The sequence below is a fragment of the Panthera tigris genome, chromosome B2 (assembly GCF_018350195.1).
Source record: "Panthera tigris isolate Pti1 chromosome B2, P.tigris_Pti1_mat1.1, whole genome shotgun sequence".
In the NCBI taxonomy this organism is placed as follows: domain Eukaryota; kingdom Metazoa; phylum Chordata; class Mammalia; order Carnivora; family Felidae; genus Panthera; species Panthera tigris.
This window is the reverse complement of record NC_056664.1, coordinates 74,540,817-74,564,438: the sequence shown is the minus strand read 5'-3', so window position 1 is coordinate 74,564,438 and position 23,622 is coordinate 74,540,817. Positions and strand designations below refer to the sequence as shown.

Sequence of the window (23,622 nt, the reverse complement as noted above, 5' to 3'; positions counted from 1 at the left end):
TGCCATTGACTCCTTCTCCTACCCTCGCTTTCATGGAACCAAGGGCATCCCCTGGACTTAACACCACCCACTTCAGATTTCCTCACCAGTGTCCCAGGTAAAAACTGACAAGGGGGAACAAGGTAATTGAGTTTTAAGTGGACACAGGTGGAACGCATTCAGTGTTTAAGCTAATTTAAGTCAGTTGGTTTAATTAAGATACACATGTCTTAAGAGTTATTGACATTAAGTATGAAATTTTCATTCTACCTAAGTTTACTAAATGTCAATTAAGCTTGTGTTATCTCTGTTGCAATTTGACACCAAAAGATGACTTAAAATGATGGTTAATTCTGTCTCAAAGTTTTCATGGGTAATTGTTAAGATAGCTTTCAAAGTCTTTGGTAACCTGAAACTTTAAAGTTTTACTTGGATGATAAATTAGATTGAATTCATTGGACATGTAAGTCTTTCCCATTTAGGCTTATTTCCAAATAAAGTGCTAAAGCATTGATTACTAAGCAAAAGGTTTACCTGCTTTTGACTTCTCATTGCAGAGAAACTAAGGATACTTGAGTCTGTTGAAAAACAGGCTTTGTACTTATACATATCCATAAATTTGCCATCTAAAGTATTCTAGTGTGACAGTTCACGATTGGTTACTACTTAGTTTTCACTGCAGACTAAGGTTTCTAAGAGTTAAGACTGACAGAAATAAGGGAAGCAACTCTGTATGTAGATAGTAGGAGATGTGTAAAGAAGATATAAGGAATGAAAATACATTTTTGCTGAAGGTAAAAGAAAGTAATTTTGTTCTATATGAGTCTGGCTGTTTGGAGGGAAATGGCTTAGGACAAAATCTGAGTGCAAAGTAAAGTTGTAGAAGGCTTGTGAAGGGACATCTTTGGAAAGGAATTTTATGCATGGCCAGGTTGGACTAAGGTTGAAATGAATGGATTTTAAAGGTACACTGGTATAAGAGTGAAATTCTCCTTTTCTTTATTTAAAAAAAAAAAAAAGTTTTCTTGGCTTGTTGGTCTGCTCTGGATAAGAAAATGTAAACAAAGTTTTTTTCTTTTGTGTCTTCCTGTGAAACCAGTTTCTGTGTTTTATCTTTATCAGGCCTTTGATTACTTAGTTGAAACTTCTCAATATTAAAGGAGCTAAGTTTTGCTAACAACTACATAACCTACATATTTGCCTTTTGGATCTCTTATTGCCACATTGGTTAAATAAATAGTTAAGTTTTATAATGATCTGTAATCCTATTTAGGCATCTGCTTTATAACTTTCTGGGGTTTTTTAACAAGCGTCCCCAAGATATGAATTTGTAGATGAAGTTGTTTTTTGGGTTTTTTTTTTTACTAATTAGGTCTTTTTATTTGGTATGTTAAGTTACTTGAAAAGCACTGTCAAATAATAAGTCTTAGGTTATATTGGGTAAATGCTATAACCGTTCAATTATACATACATACATACATACATATATTAAAACTTTTATATATATATATAAAATTCATAAGTTTTAATATGTTCTGGTATAAGGTCATCACTTGATATTCTGATTATTGAAGTGTTATGTGTCATAGAAATAACTGAATTTCCTTGTCAATTATATCATAATGAACTCTCATATTAGATCTTTAACAATGTCCATTTCTGAGTTTTTGTCATTTATAATTGTTCTTATTCTCTTACAAAATGTGTTTTATATTCAAGGAGATTTATCAAAAGGACTTTTAAGACAAATACAGGTATTCGATATCTTTAAGATCTAAACTGGAATGGGTCAGAATTTCCAGAACTAAAAAGCTACATTCAAACTAAACAAAAATTAGTAACATAGGACTAAATGAACTGAAAAAAAAAATGATTATAGTTTTTGTAACTCTTATTTGAGACATTGCTGGTTCTCTAATGTTCTTCTGGATTGAGGAAACTTTAAGATGTCTGTGACTTACAGAAATGTGATAGATTATTCATTTGTGAACCAACTAAAGCATTTAACTTTTCTCTCTGCCTGAACCCTCTGAAATTAAAAAAGTCTCAGTGAGTATTCTTTCTTCCATGGCAATCATAGTCATTTGCATAAGTCCAAAAAGAATCTGCTCTCTTAGGACATCATCATTGGAAACATTGTTTATTTTGCCAGAACTTTGACTGGAATGTCATATTTGAGAAAGACATGCATAGACTCAGATACGACCAAACAACTTTAAAGAACTAAGGTTGACTTTGTGAAACATGGAGCCATAAAGCCACTTGGAAATGTTGGTCTAATGGTACCCTGCTTAGAGAGTTCCCAGCAGCCTTACCAAGTGAGTAAAGAAGGTGACTTCCTGGCAGGTACAGGAACCTCAGGATATACTGGGGAACTCCTGAAGAGGAATTCGCCCAAATCTACAGGTATTGCAGACATGTCTGATGGCAAGTACCTGGCTTAGCTTCTGGCCTAGAGAGGCTAGTAAAAGTTCAATCTGGATTCCTTATAAAAGGTTCCAGCAAAGCAGATTTTAAAGGATCCATATGGCCAATCGCTACTCTTCCTGAACTTATGTAAGTAATTAGGCTAAGCTTGTTAAAAATTGGACCTGATTTTCAAACAAATTAGTCCTAATTTGGCTACTTCTGGAAATAAGGGTGATTTTAGAAAGAGCAAAAAATTTCGATAACACATCTTTGCAGTTGTTAAATTCTAGTTCTAATTGTCTTTGAATGTTTATTGTTTGCCTAAGCTAGACAACTTGTGGTAAACTTCAGAGAAACTGCCACAATAGCTAATGTATAGACAACCTTTGTGCTTGTTAGTCTGTGGTAATAATAACAGGACCCCATGAGCAGATGATTATTTGAACAGCTGGAAAATGGAATGGATTCTCCAACAATTGTGTAACTCAACTAGCACCTTGGCCAATTCTGTGTGGCTGGAATGACAAAATTGTTCCTTAAAAGCCAGAGCATACACGACTCCATGGAGTTGTGAAGATAATGGATAATGGAGACAATCCCACTTTCCTTATGCACTTGGGGATACACTTGTGGATGTCCTTATCTCCTGAAATAAGTCTTCTCCCATTTGTCAGTGATTCCTCATAATAAGGATATTGTTCAGGCTAGACGTCTGATGAAGAGGGCTTCTTGATGGTTTTATCCCTAAGCCATATTTGTCCCAGGCACTACCTCTATTTTTTTTTTTTAATGTTTATTTTATTTTTGAGACAGAGAGAGACAGAGCACGAATGGGGTAGGGTCAGAGAGAGAGGGAGACACAGAATCGGAAGCAGGCTCCAGGCTCTGAGCTGTCAGCACAGAGCCCGACGCGGGGCTCAAACTCACGGACCGTGAGATCATGACCTGAGCCGAAGTCGGACGCTTAACTGACCAAGCCACCCAGGCGCCCCAGCACTACCTCTATTGATAGAAAATTGCAAATAGAGGCTTTAACCAAGCATACAGTGACCACCTTTAACTAAGGCTGACATGCAGTTACCCCAAAATTCAAAAATGGCTCTCCAAAACCAAATGGACTTTGATATCCTAACTGCAGTTCAAGGAGACCCAAAATTAGATGGCTGGCTCCTAATGGGCCCCAAAGACTATGTGGCTCTAATTTGTGTCCATAGCTTCCCCCAGGCTGGGTAGGCTGCTACACTCTGGGTTTTGCCTGGATTCATGGATGCATTATTAAAGCCATTACCAACCCAGCAACCTCCGAAATTTAAAACAATGATGGATACATTCTGTGTTTTATCGGTATGACCACCTAGCATTCATCTTTGTTCCCTCTTTGAGAGTGGAGGATGTTGTTTGGCACATGGAAGCTCTTAATAAGACACAGTCAAAGCCCTCAGTGACATTCAACATAGCACTTCCTATTAAATACTGAAGTAGCACAAATGCGTAAAGCAGTTTTACAAAATACAATGGCATTAGATGTTTTAACTGCTGCACAAGGTGGAACTTGTGCTATCAATGTATGCTCTGCATACATTTCAGGTAACCACAAAAATATTTCTGGATTTCTAACTGACATGAGTACTCAAATTAGTACTTTAAATTATTCCTCTCTTTTGTCTAATGATTGGTTAAACTCCTAGACTGGAGGAAGATTTTTGTCAACTACCAAAGGACTTTTATTTGGGCTTCTTTGTCTTTTTGCTATTCTAATCATACTTTGCTGTTTCCTCCCAGGTCTCTCCACTTGGTGCCGAGACTCCTTCACTGCCATAATTTCAAGTTGACAGATGATCCTTTCCACTTAGGAAGCCCCATACATGTGTCTTCCTTGGATTCAGCTGCTTCTGCCTTTTGTAACTCCTACATATATAAACACCCAACTGACCAATGTTGACCCAAAGGTAGGGACATTTCTTTGCTCCTATTCAGCAAGAAGTTACAGAAGATGTGACCTTCCAACCTTAACAACCTTAAAGATTTAAGGGTCAAAATTCTTCAAGGGGCAATGATGTGGGAAAGAAGCAAGTGGAAAATTAAGTTTCCTTGCAACTTAAAACCCATTGACAAGTTCTTGAGACAGCAGAGTGACAGTCCTCTGAGAACACCCAATTGTCTTAATGTTTTTTAAAATTTTTTAATGTTTATTTTGAGAGGGAGAGGGGAGAGGCAGAGATAGATGGAGACACAGAGTCTGAACCCAACACTTCAAACCACATCAGTATCAGATCTCATATCAATGACACTCATTGATTTTGCCTGGAACCTAAAAGAAAAATGCCACTCTATATTTTACTGCTTAAGGCAGAATTTATAGAAGGTTTTGGGGTATGTGCAATCCCTCCTCCACTGTTAGCCTGTCTCCTCAAGTGTGGGTCAATAAGCATTTATTGAGCTCCTGCTAAGCCCCAAGCATTTGGGATTCAGAAAATAATGAAAGGTTGGTCTTGCTCCCAAACAGTTCACAAGCCAAGAAGGAAAGAGACACACTAAAATAGATGGGACTTTAATTGGGGACTACCCAATTAAAGGTATGCTCACATTAGTTTATGCTCACAAAAGGGGAAACCCTAATCCAGCCCAGAGAGATTCCTAGAGGAAATAATCATCTCTGCCTCCCTAGCATCTAGCATAGTGCCTAGCCCCTAGTAAGTGTGTAATAAATAACTGCTGTACTGAATTGAGTGTACTTTGTTGTGTAAAAGGTTTTAAATCAGAGACTGATTTAAGATGAACTGCATATATCTATTAATGCTTCAAATGATTCAGGTATATCCTGCTTATTTTTTCCACAAAGCTATCACATCCAATATTGTCTATATTAGTGTGTTTATTGTCTGCCCCCAGAAGTGTGAGCTCCTTAAGAATGGGACTTATATTTCCTTTACCTAGAATTGTGGCTCAAATCTAGTAGATATTCAACAAATATTTGTTGAATGAATGTGGAGACCAACACTAGTTACATTGATGAAACAGACGGTTTAAAAAAATCCAATAAATCCAACAAATTCATGAGGCTCTATATGAGAAATTTAGTGTGTAAATTTTTGTTGCCTAGGGCAATGGTTCTTTGTCTGTTGAGAATCTCATGAATGTTTTTGTGATAGCTGGGTAGTTTAGTTAGTTGAGCATCTGACTTCAGTTCAAGTCATGATGGCATTGTTTCCTGAGTTCAAGTCCTGCATTGGGCTCTCTGCAGTCAGTGTGGAGCCTGCTTTGGACCCTTTCTCTTCTGCCCCTCCCCTACTCACTCCTGTCTCTCTCAAAAATAAATAAACGTTAAAAAAAAATCTCATGAATGCTATTAGTTCTGTCTATAGAAAAATGCACATAGGTGTCAAGTTTTGACATCAATAAGTACAGAAAAATATCTGGTTGAGAATGCTTGACCCAGTACAGAAGGGAAAAATTTTAAAGAATTGACTGGACTTTTTTGTGGATTTACTTATTTTTTTGGAAACAATTTTAGTGTCCAACTATAACTGTTCTTTACCTTAATTTATTTGTAAAATGGGAGAGATTGAATGATAGATGTGTCAAAGAAGCTACATTCTATGATACTATCTAGCTCAAGACTGAAGCATATTAAAAAAATATATATATATGTATATGTATGTATATATACACAAACACACATACATATATATATACTTATTTAATATTTATTTATTTATCTATCTATTTATTTATTTATTTATTTATCTAATTTTTCCTCCTTCTGACTCCCTTTAATTTTGGTTAGCCAAGAAAGTGTTTTAATATATCAAGTGTTCAGATATATCACTAACATGTGAAAACTAGGCAACTGTTTTAAAATGTATATAAAAAATTATTTCAAAATACCTTTTTTTTCCTTTAACATTTCAGAATACAAAATAGACAATCTATTCAAATAAAACCTTTGGAAATGGTTATCCAAAAATACTGCAGCGTGAAAAAGCTCTGGAGTTATAAAGAATTTCCTATGGCAGGGGTGGAAGGCAGTCTCTCAAATGTCTCCCAAAGATCTGCGCCTCCTGGTATTCACACATTTGGTGCCATCTCCTCTATTGGAGCGTGGACTAAACCTAGTGACCTGCTCCTAAAGAATAGAATATATCAGTAGTGATGTGATGTCACTTCTGAAATTAGGTAATAAAAGACCGACTTCCATTTGGCTAATATTCTCTCTTTCTGGATTTTCTGCTTGCTCGTTCTGATGAAGCAAGTTGCTGTGGTTGCTCTGCCCTATGGAAGGCCTCCCAGAGCAAGCAGGGCCAGCCAGGAACTGAACCCTGCCAACATCAGTGAGCTTAGAATCTGATGCTCTCCTGGTGGAGCCTCGAGATGAAAGCAGCCCGGACATCACCTTGACTGCATCCTTGTGAAAGGCCTTGAGCCAGGGCACCCAGCAAAACCACTTTCGGATTCTTGATCCACAGAAACTGTGAGATAAAGATGCCTGTTATTTGTCATTTGTTATTTTAGCCACTGTTTTGTGGTAACTTCTTACATATTAGTAGATAACAAGTACATCAAGGACTACCATATCTACTGCCGGCAACAGCCTGATGTCATAACTTCAATGTTACTAAAATGGCCTGTAGGGTAGATGTCAGTAAATCAGTAGTATTTCATAATAAGAGTAACATATTTCCAGCAAAACCGTACTTACTAAGATTTCAGTTAACCCATTTTTTAATTAAAAAAAATTTTTTTAATGTTTATTTATTTTTGATAGAGACAGAGCATGACTGGGGGAAGGGCAGAGAGAGAGGGAGACACAGAATCTGAAGCAGGGTCCAGACTCTGAGCTGTCAGCACAGCGCCTGATGCAGGGCTCAAACTCACAAACTATGAGATCATGACTTGAGCTGAAGTTGGATGCTTAGATGACTGAGCCACCCAGACACCCCTCAGTTGACCCACTTTTTAAAAAAATTATCTAATTTCATGGTTCTCCAACAATTTTTCCCCCCTAGCTTTTTATTTCTGGTATTCTTCTTCTGTATCATTTAGTACATTGAATGGGAAGAAATATTAGCAATGTCTTATTAAAATTAATAGATTTGAAAAAAAAATAAAAGAGTTGATAGTTTCATTAAATGACTATGTAGAAATAAGGAGATATTTAAAAAGAAAAATTGGGGCTCCTGGGTGACTCAGTTGGTTGAGCGTCCAACTCTTGATTTTGACTAAGGTCATGATCTCACGGTCATGTGAGATCAAGCCCCACATAGCACTCTATGCTGACAGCCAGAACCTGCTTGGAATTCTTTCTCTCTCTCTCTCTATCTCTTTCTGCCCCTCCCCAACTCGCACACATGTGCTCTCACCTTCTCTCTCTCTCTCAAAATAAATAAACATTAAAAAAATAAATAAAAAGAAAAACATATTATGTTTATAAAATGAATTTATATTTATATTCATTACAATTATTGAGAGTTTTGAAAAGTTGGCGTGTGGTAGAATTTTTATTTATACATTTCTAAAAGGAATCTATCTAGGGAGACTCCTATTTTAGGCTGGGTTTATTAAGTGCTCTTCCTCCTGTAAGAATATGATAAATTACAAAGATGTCATAGGGAGAACTAGGAATCAAGAAGAACGTATATGCAAGTTAATTCTATCACTGAAGGAAATACAACTCTGTCCTCTGTGTTTTGACATAGATTTTAAAGCGGCTAATTCTAGAAAATTTGTAATACATTATCTCCTTGGAGGTGTGGGGACTGGAAGGTATGAGGGGCATATGAAAAAGTGGGATCTTTAGATACCAGAGAATTAATAATTAATATACTGTGGTGCTCTCTCTGCTGCTTTTTAATCATTCAGAAACTACCATAAGGCTTCAACTGTAAAGGGCTTTGTTCTTATGTCCTTTTACTTTTTCTATGTGCAGATCTACTTACAAAAATGTACAGATTGGAGAAAGATATTATGAGTAAAAAACTCTTTTAGCCTCATGAGATAGACGTAGTGTCTTTCCAACAGATGCCATCAGAAGAATTGTGAGAAAAATGATAGAAAACAAAATGCAGGTGATTTAATATTTGTATTAAGTAATATCTTTTCTACAATTATATGCTGGTTTCTGTGTAGACAGGGCAAACAAGTCAAAGTATGAATCAAAGTATGAGTTTCTGGGACTTGACCTGTAAAGCATTCAAACGTTTATTCTCTGATGGACTTACACTGTCTGAAATTCATTCCAAGACCTTGATGGCATTTTGATATACTCCTTTCAACAGAGGAATTCTTATAGTTTTCCTCTAACTTTGCCTGTGTTTTTGAATGTTTCCTCCCTCTTTGCTCAGCATGGTCCTTTCATTTCTTGCTCCTTGTTTTTTTTTTCATTGCCTCTAGAGTGGTTTAGTAAAGCATGAAGAAAGGAAAGGAAAGAGCTGAAGAGTGTGGGGGATTATTCCTGTCTCTGTGTGATTCTGGTTTACCTGATAAAACTTAATTCCTGCCTTATCTTTCTTAGCCAGCACAGTTAGGGAGGGCAAGGGGGGCGGGGCATGTATAAAGGTCTCAGGTCTCTCCAAAGCCCATTTTAACTGCTGGACAGAACAGCCTCCACCGTGTAAGGTTAGGAAAGTGCTCTGATAATCCACCTTTGAAGCTCCACTGCCCATAGAAGATACACACACTCAGGGAGCCGAGATGAGGGTAGGGGAGGTGCAGGACAAGTGACTGGCTACTTCTTCCAACTTTTTTTGCATGTGGTTCTAGCAAAGAATATGTATCTCCAAATCTGAATGTGACCAGTCTGAAAACGATTACGTGTAAATTCCTATGTCAATATATATTCTACTCTAATTGGGAAATCTCGAATGACTAAATGGATTTGTGTGGAGAACAAGTAGTTAAAGAATGGTTCTTTTCAAAACTCCAGAGTGACTTAATAACTTTCCTACCAAATCCATACAATGTTTTTCTTCTGCCCAAAGATTCCCAATTTCCCTTAGAAATTGTGCCATATGTTCAGAAAAAATGGTTTGGTCCTGCTCTTTCCACTATGGCAAAATTTATTTTAGTCCTCAAATTTCCCCTCTGGCCTACGTGCTTTCTATCGGGTCTCTTCATCTATCATGAATGAATCTCTTGTATAACTCTCCTGAGTACATCCTTTCAGACACATATTCTCACTCTCCTATAAACCAGAGTGTCTGGAGCTCTGCCACTACATTTGGAGTTTCAGCTTAGACCTAGATTTGAAATACCAAGTTTCTGGTGACATTACAGATTGATAGTTGGTGCCTATTTCTGGCAGGTCACTGGATGCTAACCACTAGATACAGCCCACGGATGCCAGGTTAACAAGGTCGATGTAGTTTGAGTTGATCTCCAAAACAAAGAATATTCTGTCTCGTAAAAATCCACTTAAATAAAGCAACTTAATAAGGTTAACGCTTCATGTGTGTGATTTTTGGTTCATTATTTTTTATATTTGTTTGAGGTATGAAGACAATTCAAAAGTGTCAGAAACTAATGGCAATCTTAAAGCACTAACTAGATATTCCTTCCAAGGAGAAATTTAAGTAGTTTTTGAAACATGATATTTTTGTGATTGAAAACGTTTCCTGAAAATAAATCATATTTAATGTTTATTTTCTTGGGGCGCCTGGGTGGCTCAGTTGGTTAAGCATGCCACTTCGGCTCAGGTCATGATCTTACAGCTCATGGGTTCGAGCCCCGTGTTGGGCTCTGTGCTGACAGCTCAGAGTCTGGAACCTGCTTTGGATTCTGTGACTCCCTCTCTCTCTCTCTTTGTCCCTCCCCTGCTCACATTCTGTCTTTGTCTCTCAAAAATAAGTAATAAAGTTTTTTTTTAACGTTTATTTTCTCTAATTATAACATCAAAAATTTCAAAACATGTAGCAGATACTGAGAAGCAAAAAGCCTTATAATGTCACCACTTAGAGAGAATTACTGTTAATATCCTGTTATATTTGAAAATCAATGATTTATTAACTAAATTACATGCAAATCTGTTCTGTAGGTGAGTCAGGGTTAAGTGGTAAATTTTAAACACTTTTTTTTTTTTTAATGTTTATTTATTTTTGGGACAGAAAGAGACAGAGCATGAACGGGGGAGGGGCAGAGAGAGAGGGAGACACAGAATCGGAAGCAGTCTCCAGGCTCTGAGCCATCAGCCCAGACCCCGACGCGGGGCTCAAACTCACGAACCGCGAAATCGTGACCTGAGCAAAAGTCAGACGCTCAACCGATTGAGCCACCCAGGCGCCCCAAGTGGTAAATTTTAATACATATTGTTATGAAAAAGGGCTACATTTCTACAAAATGTTTTAACTTTAATTTTTTATGGTTAGATTTTTGGGGGGGGGGTGTTGTTTTTAGTCCACCTTTTTCAAACTAAGAAAAGTGGGGTGGATCTGAACAGGTGTTTGGCAGAGTAAGGTATTATGAATACCTTCCTGTCTCAGTGTTGCATTATGAGGTTGGCCTCAGTGCCTCTGGCAAGCAGAGATTTAAATGCATCCATACTGCAGAAAGAGTAATTAGAGAAAATCATCATCTCCAATTACCTTTGGAACAAAAGAAAAAAAATTGAGGTTCCTAAAATTTTACAGTATATTGCTCCCAGTATAAATATACAGTATATACACTCCCCTGGATATATCCTAAGTTTTTGTGTTTTTTTTTCTGAATATGAAAGTAATATATATTCCTTTAAAACAATTTTTTTTTAATGCGTTTATTTATTTTCGAGAGTCAGAGAGAGACAGAGTGCAAGAGAAGGAGGCACAGAGAGAGGAGACAGAATCTGAGGCAGGCTCCAGACCCTGAGCTGTTAGCCCAGAGCCCAACACAGGGCTTGAACTCACGAACTGAAAGATCATGGTTGGACACTTAACTGACTGAGCCACCCAGGCACACAGTTCTTTAAACTCCAAACATTACAAAACTATAAAATGAAACAAACCATCAATAATTTTGGAGCATATTTTTTCAAAATAAAAAAGAATTCTCTATCCAGTCGATATTTTGTGTCCATGATCAGTTTTAATATGGTATTCCTACTACGGCTGAATCAGTACATGGTTCTAATAAACCCAAATGCCTTTGGTTTCTAATACGCAATTCTTTTACTGCTCCTTGTTATCAGTCTATGAAACTAGCCCAATTTAATAATCTCTTAACTATTTAAGATAGTTAAGATATTGTATAATGGTGTATTATGGCTAATTTAACATTTTGGCTGAGCACTAACATATATGTTCCTAGGAATTGCCATTTTTCAAAGTATTAGAAGAAAACATACCACATAAAACACATTGAAAGCAATTGAAAGAGCACTTGGAAATCTCTTTGTATTCAGAGTCACCAGTGACTCCGAAATCTGATACACCCAAGATACGGTAAGGGATAGGGCCTGAATCTAAACTCAATTATAAAACACTCTCTAAAAACTGCTTTTCTGGAATAGGTTTTTTTCAACTTGTTTACTTATGTACATGTTATATTGGTGCCGATAACTTGCCTGTGTCCAGTGCACCACCCACTGCATATTCCAGATGAACTAATGATATGTATACAGATATACACAAATGTAAGTAGATCTATTCACTCCTATGTGGCAGATGGCATTTTCCAAATGCCTATCATCACGTCTCCTATCACAAGAGCTCTTCTTACATGTGACTTTGGCACTCCTCTCATTGAGACAGGCTTTCCTGACTGGATCAAGAGAGTATGGGAGAAGTGACAGTATGTGACTTCCAAGGCTAAGTAATCAAAAGAAAAAGCACTTTCTACCCTGTTCCTGAAATACTTGTTCTGGAATACCTCAGGCTCCATGTAAGCAGCCTGACTGTCCTGAGGTGGCCTTGCTGTGTGTGAGGAACTCAAGCTAGCCCAGAGTGAGAGACCTCACATGGAGAGCCTGAGATGACCTGGAAAGGGAGGGAGGGAAAGAGAGAGAGTTTCTGCCCAGCCCCCAGCTGCTCCAGCTATCCCTCTTCCCAGTCCCAGCTACTGTTGAACTGCAACCACGGGAGAGATCCTGAGCCAGCACTGACCAGCTAAGCCTTTCTCACATTCTGAACACACAGAACACATGAGAGATAACAAAATGGTTATTATCATTTTACGCCACTAAATTTTTGAGTAATATGTTACATACCAACACCTTCCTGGAATACCCTACAAGCTTTTCCAAATTTTTAGTAACATAATTTCTTTGCTTCTTATAGAACCTGAATAGCTCTGGCACTCCTCAGTCTAAGGGAGAGGTTTGGACAGGAAGGGGTACCAGGGACAATTAGAGTGGTGGGTTTTAGATGCAATACCATAGGTAGTTAATGTAGATGATGTATTATGGTGGCTATACTGTGATGATATCTGGGAAAAGCAAAACAAATTTAAAAAACTTCCATGGACTCAACTGCATTTTCAGGAACCTTTAGCTCCAAACAAAACAAAACAAAACAAAACAAAACAAAACATGAAATTTAAACAAAACAAGCAATTCCAAATAATACTTACTTTGTTATGAGAATAAAAAATACACAGTCCTCCAGGATTCATATTAACACCTGTCAAGTCTCACTCAATTCTGCCAAAACATCTGTTTGCTGAAACTCTAAGTAAAAATGATATTCTTAGGACACTTAATTTCTTCTAATGATGGTGATGGATAGTGTTTTCTTTTTAAAAGTTCAAGCTAAGTATATAGTGTGCCTGATTTATTTATCTCGTTTTCATTTGACACATATTTATATGGCATTACTACTAGTGAGGATAAATCATCTGAGGAGACAAAGGGAGGTAAGTTACTTAACAAGAGTACATAAGCTGGGGCACCTGGGTGACACAGTCGGTTAAGCATCCGACCTTAGCTCAGGTCATGATCTCACGGTTCATGGGTTCAAACCCTGCATCAGGCTCTGTGCTGACAGCTCAGAGCTGGAGCCTGCTTCAGATTCTCTGTCTCCCTCTCTCCCTGCCCCTCCCTGCTCACTCACTTGCCTGCTCTTTCTCTCAAACATAAAATAAAACATTAAAAAAAATTAAAACAAGGGTACCCAAGCTAGAAAGTGGCAAAGCTGCAACAGGAGCCAAGGAAGTCTGGTTCCAGAGTCTATATTCCAAACTACTACTTTTAATACCTCTTTGACAAGTATATTAGCCATTACTAATATACTTGTATATTGTATATACAATTGTATAATTGAGTGTTTTCCCTTTCATACTTGATGGAATATTTCTGTAAATATCTCCACTGGGGACAAATCTGCTATACACATGTAACTGAAGCCTTATTGAGGTTATCTGTGGTTACACCTGAAGAAATACTTCAGAAATATTTCCAAGTACTTAATATATAAAGCATCCCAAGAACTGTGAAAAAATACAGTTAAAAAACATTGTAAGTATTTAAAACTAGACATCACTTGGGGCACCTGGGTGGCTCAGTCAGTTAAATGTCCGACTTCAGCTCATGTCATGATCTCACGGTTTGTGAGTTCCAGCCCCGCATTGGGCTCTGTGCTGACAGCTCCGAGCCTGAAGTCTGCTTTGGATTCTGTGTCTCCCTCTCTCTCTGCTCATCCCCTGCTCGTGCTCTGTCTCTGTCTCTGTCTCTGTGTCTCTCTCAAAAATAAATAAACATTAAAAAAAAATTAAAACTAGACTTCACTCGTATGTGGAATTTAAGAAACAAAACAGTGAACATGGGGAAAGAAAATGAAAAGAGGGAGGCAAACCATAAGAGAGAGACTCTTAACTGCAGAGAATAAACTGAGGGTTGTCGGAGAGAGGTGGGTGGTGGATGGGTAAATGGTGATGGGCATTAAGGAGGGTACTTGTTGGGATGAGTACTGGGTGTTATATGTGAGTGTTGAATCACTGGGATCTACTCCTGAAACCAGTACTATACTGTATGTTAACAAACTAGAATTTAAACTCTACAACTTAAAACTTGAAACAAAAATCATAAAAATTAAAACTAGTCTTCATGTTACTGATTGCTGAAGTGCACACTCATTTCTTTCACACTTCATATAATTATCAACTTATTTACTTGTGTATTAGCTGTTTCTCCTCATAAGCCTATTTCTGAATATTAGTGCATAGCCTGAGTAAATGTTCAATAAACGTTTTGAATAAATTAGGGGATAGCGGGGGATGGCTTCATAAGATGATGTTTGAGTTGGATCTTGAAGAAAAGGGATAAGATTTGTTGAGTACTATGTGACAAGCATATTTCTAAGTACTATACATATACTGTATAATATGATATTAGTGGTAGCACAAGACTCAAACCCAGTCTGATTTCAGAATGCATGCTTGTTACGAATTGTGACTCCCCAAAGATATGTTGAAGTCCTAACCCTGGCACCTGTGGATATCAAACTAATCTAATACTCTCAGAAGACTGTGCTGTACTGCTTACCCAGAATGAATGAGAAAGAATTCCATAAGAGAAACTGCAATAAAACATTACAGTTGATGGCAGCAATGTTAGGAGTATGCACAAAACTTCCCAAGCAGTAGGACTATTTTGAAGAGCAACACCTACTTGAACACCTGAATTTCAGAAATTTGTTTTAAATGTAATCTTTTGTATTTTGTACTTTTATTCTATATATCATGGTACCAATTGGGACTTCGTGAACTTAGTTTTAAAAATTTTTAAATGTGTTTATTCATTAAAACAATTTTTTTTAATGTTTATTCATTTTTGAGAGAGAGAGCGTTAGCAGGGAAGAGGCAGAGAGAGAGGGAGACAGAGAATTGGAAGCAGGCTCCAGGCTCTGAACTGTCAAGCACAGAGTCCGACGTGGGGCTTGAACTCACGAACTGTGAGATCATGACCTGAGCTAAAGTTGGATGCTTAACCGACTGATCCACCCAGGCACCCCTGTTTTTATTTGTTTTTGAGAGAGAGACAGACACGGGGGGGGGGGCAGAGAGAGAGACACACACACACAGAATCCAAAGCAGGCTCCAGGCTCTGAGCTGTCAGCACAGAGCCCGACGCAGGGTTTGAACCCATGAACCGTGAGATCATGACCTGAGCCGAAGTGGGATGCTTAACCGACTGAACCACCCAGGCGCCCCATGGGACTTTGTGAACATTTAATAAAACAGTTTGAGGAATGAGCCAACTAGGTTGACTGAGAAGAAGGAAAAGAATCAGTGCATTATAAAGGAAATCAATATTCTGCACAGCACTTATAAATATATAAGTGGAAGACTAATAAGGCAGTATAACTCTAGTTATTCTGAAAGTAAAGTAACAATTCCTATGTGAATATCACAAAAATAGGGATATGTATATTTGACCTTCTTCAATCACTTAAAGCATTTATTTAAGAACCCAAATATATTGGATTAGGTTTGTACTCTCTAACTTGATAGCCACTTGCCACAAATAGCTATTAAGTACTTGAAATATGGCCAGCACAAGTGAGACCCTCAATTCAATGTTCAAAGGTACATGAATACCATGAATACCAATGTCCAACAGGTACATGAAAAGATGCATTATATCATTAATCATTAGGAAAATGCAAATCAAAACCATAATGAGAGGGGTGCCTGGGTGGCTCAGTTGGTTGACTGACTGACTTTTGATATTGGCTCAGGATGAGATCTCGCAATTGTGGGATTAAACCCCACACTGGGCTCCACGCTGTGTGGAGCCTGCTTGGAACTCTCTGTCTCCCTCTCTCTGCCCCTCCCCTGTAGATGCACTCTCTCTCTCTCAAAATAAATAAGCATTTAAAAAAAACCATGATGAGAGATCCCCTTATACCAGTTAAAATAGCTATTATCAAAAAGACTAGAAATAACAAGTGATGTGAAGAAAAGGGAACTATTGGTGGGAATGCAGACTGTGCAGCCCCTGTGCAAAACAGTATGGAGGTTCCTCAAAAAATTAAAAATAGAACGACCATGACCCAGCAATTCCACTTCTGGGAATTTATGTAAAGAAAATGAAACACTAACTCAAAAAGATACGTGCACCTGTATGTTACTTTCAGCATTATTTACAATAGTCAAGATATGCAAACAACTTGGGTCCACTGATGGATGAATGGAAAAAGTGAATGTGGTATGTGTGTGTGTATGTATGTATGCATATACACACAAATATTATTCTGCCATAAAAAAAGAATGAAATCTTGCCATTTGTGACAACATGGATGGTCCTTGAGGACATTATGAGAAGTGAAATAAGTCAGACAAAGACAAATACTGCATGAGCTCTCTTATATCTAGAATCTATAAATAAATAAATGAATAAACATCAAGCTTATAGATTGGTGGTTGCCAGAGATGGGGTTAGGGCTGTGTATGTAGGAGAAATGGGTGAATGGTTTTTCCTTTTTTTAGTTTAAATAAATTGAATTAAAAAAAAAAAGAAATCACACCAACAAATGGCAGAGTTGGTAGGCTAAAGAGTAATTGGAAGCAATGATATAGATTTATTCATTACAATGATGGGAGTTTGGTTTTTATCTAAATTAAATGTTTAAAAAACAGATTTAAGAAAGTAGTACAATTTTAATTCAGTGAAATCAAATGACAAAAATCATTGAACTGGATCTTTTTCATACAAGTTGTACTTTTAGGTTTTAAATAATATAGTACACGCTATTCACAAATGGGTACTTTATTTAGACAGCTGATATAATTCTACAGGGTACTTGAACATTACACAATTATACAATCCAAATGAATATTGACTACAGAACAGCCTCAACGAAATTTGTCATCCTATAGGGATATAGAAAACATGAATTTTTTTTAATGTTATTTATTTTTGAGAAAGAGAAAGAGAGCAGGGGAGGGGCAGTGAGAGGGGGGAACAGAGGATCTGAAGCTGGCTCCATGCTGAGAGCATAGAACCCAACGTGGGGCTCAAATTCATGAACTATGAGATCATGACCTGAGCCAATGCTTAACCAACTGAACCACCCAGGCACCCCAGAAAACATGAATTTTTAAAAAAGTTTTATTGATTTAAGGAATCTCTATACCCCACAAGGGGCTTGAACTCACAATCTGAACATCAAGAGTCACACGCTCCGCTGACTGAGCTAGCCCTGAAAACATGAATTTTTCAAAATGTTTGAAGACCAAGAATTATTTGAAAGGCTGTTTCACCAGTTACTACAACAATGAATTTTCTACCTCCAATTAAATCTTTTGCCAAAGGGAAGATGATCTATTCCCTTCATGCAGAAGACTTAAAGGAAGATAGTCAAGTAAAAATTGTACATATAAAAGACGTGTGTATAAATAAATAGATCATAAAATAACTTAGAAAGTTGTTTATGTGGAGTTCAGGAACATAAAAGTGTTAGGTTCCACAGAAAGGACCAAAAAATATTAAATCACCACTGTCATGTTGTTGACATGTTAGTGGTGGTAGCAGTGAGATAACAAATAAGTGAATTGCATATTATATTTAAATGTGAAAAGTTATATGGAGAAAAGTTAAGGAAGAATGATATAGAAGGAAGGTGGGGGGAGGGTTAGTAATTGCTATGTGGAATGATTGGTGAAGACCCAAACATTTAGGAAAAGACCTGAAGGGAATAAGGAAGCCCTGTGTGATCTGGGTGAAGAGTGTTTCAGTTAGAGGGCACAGCAAGAGCAAAGGCCCTGAGGCAGGAATGTGTTTGTCCTGTTTGGGAGATCAGGGTCCTTTGGAATGGAGTGAGAGACGAAGGGAAAGATAAAGGTAACAAAGCCACACAGATAAAACTGGAGGAGATCTTGTGGGTCTTACAGGTTTAATTAATAACCTTGTTTCTATGAGTGAGTGGGATATAATTGGAGAATTCAGAGCAGAGGACTTGAGTTTAGAACTATATTTTACATTTGGAAATATTCCTGTGGTTTCTTTTTTATGCATAGGTTGTATGAATGTCCTTTATGTAGTTAAATGCAAACAGTTGTTGTTTTAAAACCAAATGTGACTGTAATTGATTCTGCCTTCTAAGGCAGGTGACATACTTCACATCTGTTGGGAACTAAATATATTGTTCATCCATTTTCAAAGGGCACTTATTGAAAGAGAAATATACTCATGGAATACTGAATTGGAATTTGTCTGATATTTTATTCAGAAACATTTTATTTATTTATTTATTTATTTATTTTTTATCATTTCTTTCTTTTTTTTAAATTTTTTTATTTAAATTTTTTTTAACGCTTTTATTTATTTTTGAGACAGAGAGAGACAGAGCATGAACGGGGGAGGGGCAGAGAGAGAGGGAGACACAGAATCAGAAGCAGGCTCCAGGCTCTGAGCCATCAGCCCAGAGCCTGACGCGGGGCTCGAACTCACGGACTGTGAGATCGTGACCTGAGCCAAAGTCAGATGCTCAACCGACTGAGCCACCCAGGCGCCCCAAGAAACATTTTATTTTTAAAAACTGCAGAGAAGTACTCTTTGATTCTTTGTATATTTCAGCCATTATGTGTTAAGTGGGCTTTAATAGGATACCCTGGAAGCATTTGTTGTATTATTTCTATGAAGAAATGCAATCTGATTTCTAAATCATTGACTGGCATATGAGCTTTAGGAAGCACAATCTATTAATAATATGGAAACTGTACAAACAGGTAGCAACAGGTAGATAATGATTGACCTTCAGTAAATAATCTTAATGCATTTTTCAAATAGGGAAAAATAAATTTTATTTTATGTTAATTTAAATGTAAAATATATACTGAATTTAGTTACTGGAATCTTCTAAGTATGTTTGCAACAACTTGGGTATATGTATCTATTATGTCAATTGTAAATTTTATAAAATCTAAGTACAGAACAAGCATTTCTGATAAAAATTTGGTGTCCAAATTGAGATGTGCTATAAGTGTAAAATACACTAGATTTCAAAAACTTAGTACAAAGAAAAAAGAAAGTAAAACATCTCATTAATAATTTTTATTTTGATAACATATTGACATAATATTTTGGATATAATAGGTAAAATAAAATATATTTTTAAAATATATTTTACCTGTTTCTTTTTACTTTAAAAAAATGTGGCTCCCTGCAAAATTTTAAATTATGTATGTGGCTCACATTATATTTCTGTTAGATAGCATTGCTCTAGACTAGTGGTTCTCAAATGTGTTCTCTTGACCATCAGCATCAGCATCACTTAGGACTTGTTAGAAAAACACATTATAAACCTCACTTCAGATTTATTGAATCAAAAGTTTCTTTATTTTAACAAACCCTCCAACTGACTGTGATGCATGCAAAAATTTGAGAACCATTATTTTAGACCAGTGGTTCTCAACTTTGCGAATTAGAATCATCTGGGGAGCTTGGGGCAAAAAGTCCTGGTGCTAAAGTTACAACTGAGACCAATTAAATCAAGAACTCTTGGCCTAGGCAAGAGTGTTTTTTAAAGCTCACCAGATGATTCTAATATGGGATAAAGATTGAAAACTACTGGTGTAGACCCATGATACTTGAGCCTTCTAGAGGGGATGCAGCTCACAGGCGCCACTTTCGTTCCTGCTTCTCACATGGCAGTACCATCGATGTCTGCACCCCTTCTCACCATGGAGATACTGAGCATGGGTGGGCAGAAGACTTTGCAGGTATCAGAAGTTCACGTATCAAATATATTTACCCACGTGTGCCAGTTATGCCTGTCACATTAACTGTGAATATGGCTATGCCTTGTTTAATGTTACTGGGCTCTTACCAGATTTACAGGATGAACCTGGAATTGGATAGCATAAATGTAAAGCCCTTGATGGAGCAGAGGTGAAGAAAGGTATTCCTTTTAATGTTGTTATTTGGGGAGGCTTTTCTCAGGACAGAGCTTTGTCTTTTATATACTGCTCTACCACACAGCAGGAGCTGGCAGGCATCACTGTACTCACTTCCCCTGTGTGCTTCCATTCCACGGAGTCCTAGCAGAGGCTAACAGATATTTCTATTCTTAGTGCCATGGAGATTACCACCCTTTGGTTTCTAATAATGGTTGGTTCTCTTATTGTCAAAAGCTAAAAACATCGGTAAATCCAACCAATGTAACCTTAAAAACCTAGGAAGGCATGATGCACAGTTCATGTCACCAGGAAATGATGGATATGAAGCAATTCATTGATAAAACCCTGTCAACCTTAAAAACAAAACATCCATTAAAAAAATTAAAGAAAAAAACCAGCCAGTTATTTATCCAGCAAAAATGAATTTATTTAGGAATAGCAGAGGAATTGCAATTTAGGACTGCAATCATGGCAAACCATAGGCAAGTCCCAAGAAGGAAGGAAAAAGAGTTTCCTTGTATAGAGGAAAGAAGGGAGTGGGGAGGGGCTGCTTTGAACAAGAGTTCATTGGAGGAGAGGGAGAATTTGAGGGAGAGTGAGGGCTTCTCATTGGGTAGGTTGTTGCTGGGCAAGGAGAATCATCCTTCTTCTCCCTGAGGTATGCTAAGTAAGTTGCCAGGAGTGATCCTGAGAACTATCCCTTCATTGCCTCCAGACTCCATTTTAACTTAGCTTCTTTATTGGTTTTCACAACTCTTACCTGCAGTTGATTTAACATTACTAAGATGTCTTGTGTAAAGTTACACCTGTATCATTGTAGCAGAGTAGAAACCTTTTCAGGTGCCCCATCTTGAAACTGCTAATGTTTGTAGCGTTAAAATGTTTGGTAAATACACACCAATGATAGAGACTAAATGTCTCCTTGTGGGAAATATATGCTCTTTTAAGTTTCTATACATGCACTGCATAACAAGATCCAGAATATACTAGTATTAAAATAGGTGAAGGAGCTGACTTCTTTTTCAAATGTGCTTCAGCAAAATAAAATACTGCAACCAGATTATATAATTAGAAAATTAATAATATGCTTAATGAAAATTTGTTCAGGTATAAGTAAGCAGTTAAGATATAAATGATTTATACATGCTGTGACTTAATCTATGGATTTATTCCAAAATTAGTCACCATGCAGTGCCTGTATTTTTATATTTATATCCATATAAATGATTGTAATACATAGTAAGAATGAGGTGGTATTACATTATCCCTAATAGGAATAATGCTTTTGACTGTTAAAGAGTAACATTGCTTTCTTCAGGGGGAAAAACAACAACAACAACACAACTCTATAGAGCTCCAGGCATTCTGTAGAATCCTTTAGAGGATGGGGCTTTTGCACAAACTTTTGCTTAAAGAATAGAATATGGGCACATCTCTTTAAAACATTATTTTTCTTTCTTTCTTTCTTTTTAAAAAAGAGAGGGAGACACAGAATCTGAAGTAGCCTCCAGATTCTTGAGCTGTCAGCACAGAGCCTGATGTAGGGCTCAAACTCGCGGACAGACTGCGAGATCATGACCTGAGCCACAGTCAGACGCTTAACTGACTGAGCCACCCAGGTGCCCCAGTTATTTTCTTTTCCTTAATGTTTATTTTTGAGAGAGAGAGAGAGAGAGAGAGAGAGAGAGAGAGAACACTTGCATGCAAGTGGGGGAGGGGCAGAGAGCGAGGGAGACAGAATCCGAAGCAGGATCCAGGCTCCAGGCTATCAGCACAGAGCCCTATGCATGAATTGTGAGATCCTGACCTGAGCCATAGTCTGATGCTTAACTGACTGAGCCAGCCAGGCATCCCTAAAACATTCTAATGAAATGGCTCATGCACTCATTTCACGTATAACCAGGATACTTAAATACCAGTAACTTTGAGTTTTTTGTTCATCAGGGATTCCTTAGAGCCAGGTATAAAACCTAATGAAGGAAACCAGGATATGTCACCCCAAAATTTGAATCTTTGAGAAGAGGAATTGGCAACAAACCTTACTGTTAAGTTTCTTCCCATATATTTACCCTTTCAGTTTGCCACCCTTGGAAGCCTAAAACTGTTTTCCTTTGTGCTATCATTTCTCTACAAATGTATTGGTCTTTGTTGAAGATGCTATATAGACAGTGGTTTTAAGAAGCTGTTTTGAGTTACTCTTTGTTTCAAGTTTCTTCCGTGTGATGTGCACTGCAAGCATTAATAAACTTTTTCTTTTCTTAATGTCCTCTTGTTAAAGAGTCCCAGCTGGAAACCTAAGGTAGGAGAGCTTAGCCTCCTCCACACTAGCACTCATTCCAGTTGTATGCTTCACAGTCCTAGGGCTGGATATCCCAAGGATGCAGCTGCTACATTAAATTCTGAATTTTTAGGGTCACTTACTCTGGTGGACTTTCTCCTCCCTAATACACTGAACACTGAATTCTAAAAACCCCAAAAGATCAAAGGTCTTTCCTTCATGCAGAAACACACCAAGAATCAGGCATGTTGAGATATTCAACTAAAAAATCAGAACTTATTTTACATAGTAGTAACATGCTTTTTGTATAAAGAAATAAGGATTACTTACTCATATCATATAGCTACATCTTTGTTTTAGATGGTATTTTTTCTCAGGGTGCCTGGGTGGCTCAGTCAGTTAAGCATCTGACTTCGGCTCAGGTCATGATCTGAGTTTGAGCCCTATGCCAGGCTCTGTGCTGACAGCTCAGAGCCTGGAGCCTGCTTTGGATTCTGTCTCCCTCTCTCTGCCCTTCTCCTTCTCATGTCTGTCTCTCAAAAATAAATAAATATTAAAAAAAATTAGATGATATTTTTTTCTCATGAAAGTAAAACATTTCCAATGTCCCATTTTGAAAGTTCTAGTGTTGTACTGTTGAAATGTTTTGCAAATATACACCGATGATATAGACTAATCCCTCCTTCTGGGAAATTTATGTACTTTTAAGTTTACTATGAAAGTAAAACACTTGAAATGCTCTATGTACCATTAGATATTTCCTAAGTTTTCTGTACTTCATCTCAATGACATTAAATCAGAATACTATAATCATATTTTAATGATTTTAATGACTAGAGTTCATTGTGCATTAAATTTGGCAAGAAAAATTTGATTTTTATTTGATAGTATACTCACCTGTGCAACAGAAATTTACAGGTTCTAATCCCTTAGTTTGTGAATCATAACCATTTTTAACATTACCAATTATGTGCAGATTGCACAACTGTAGTTTCTTACAAGGAAAATTAAAATAAGTTGTTTTTTTTTTCTGTTTCCTGAGATTTTATTTTTATATTAAAACCTAACTTTACAAACAAACAGGACTGAAATGTAATGTTCTGGATAACATTTACATGGAAAAAGAGTTCCTTCCAGTACTCTTGGAACTGCAC

At 37.2% G+C, this 23,622-nt stretch overlaps 1 pseudogene; it reads left to right on the top strand.

Moving 5' to 3' along the window:
- The first annotated feature begins 19,874 nt into the window (after positions 1 to 19,874).
- Positions 19,875 to 22,289, top strand: LOC122238850 (annotated as a pseudogene).
- Positions 22,290 to 23,622: the final 1,333 nt, after the last annotated feature.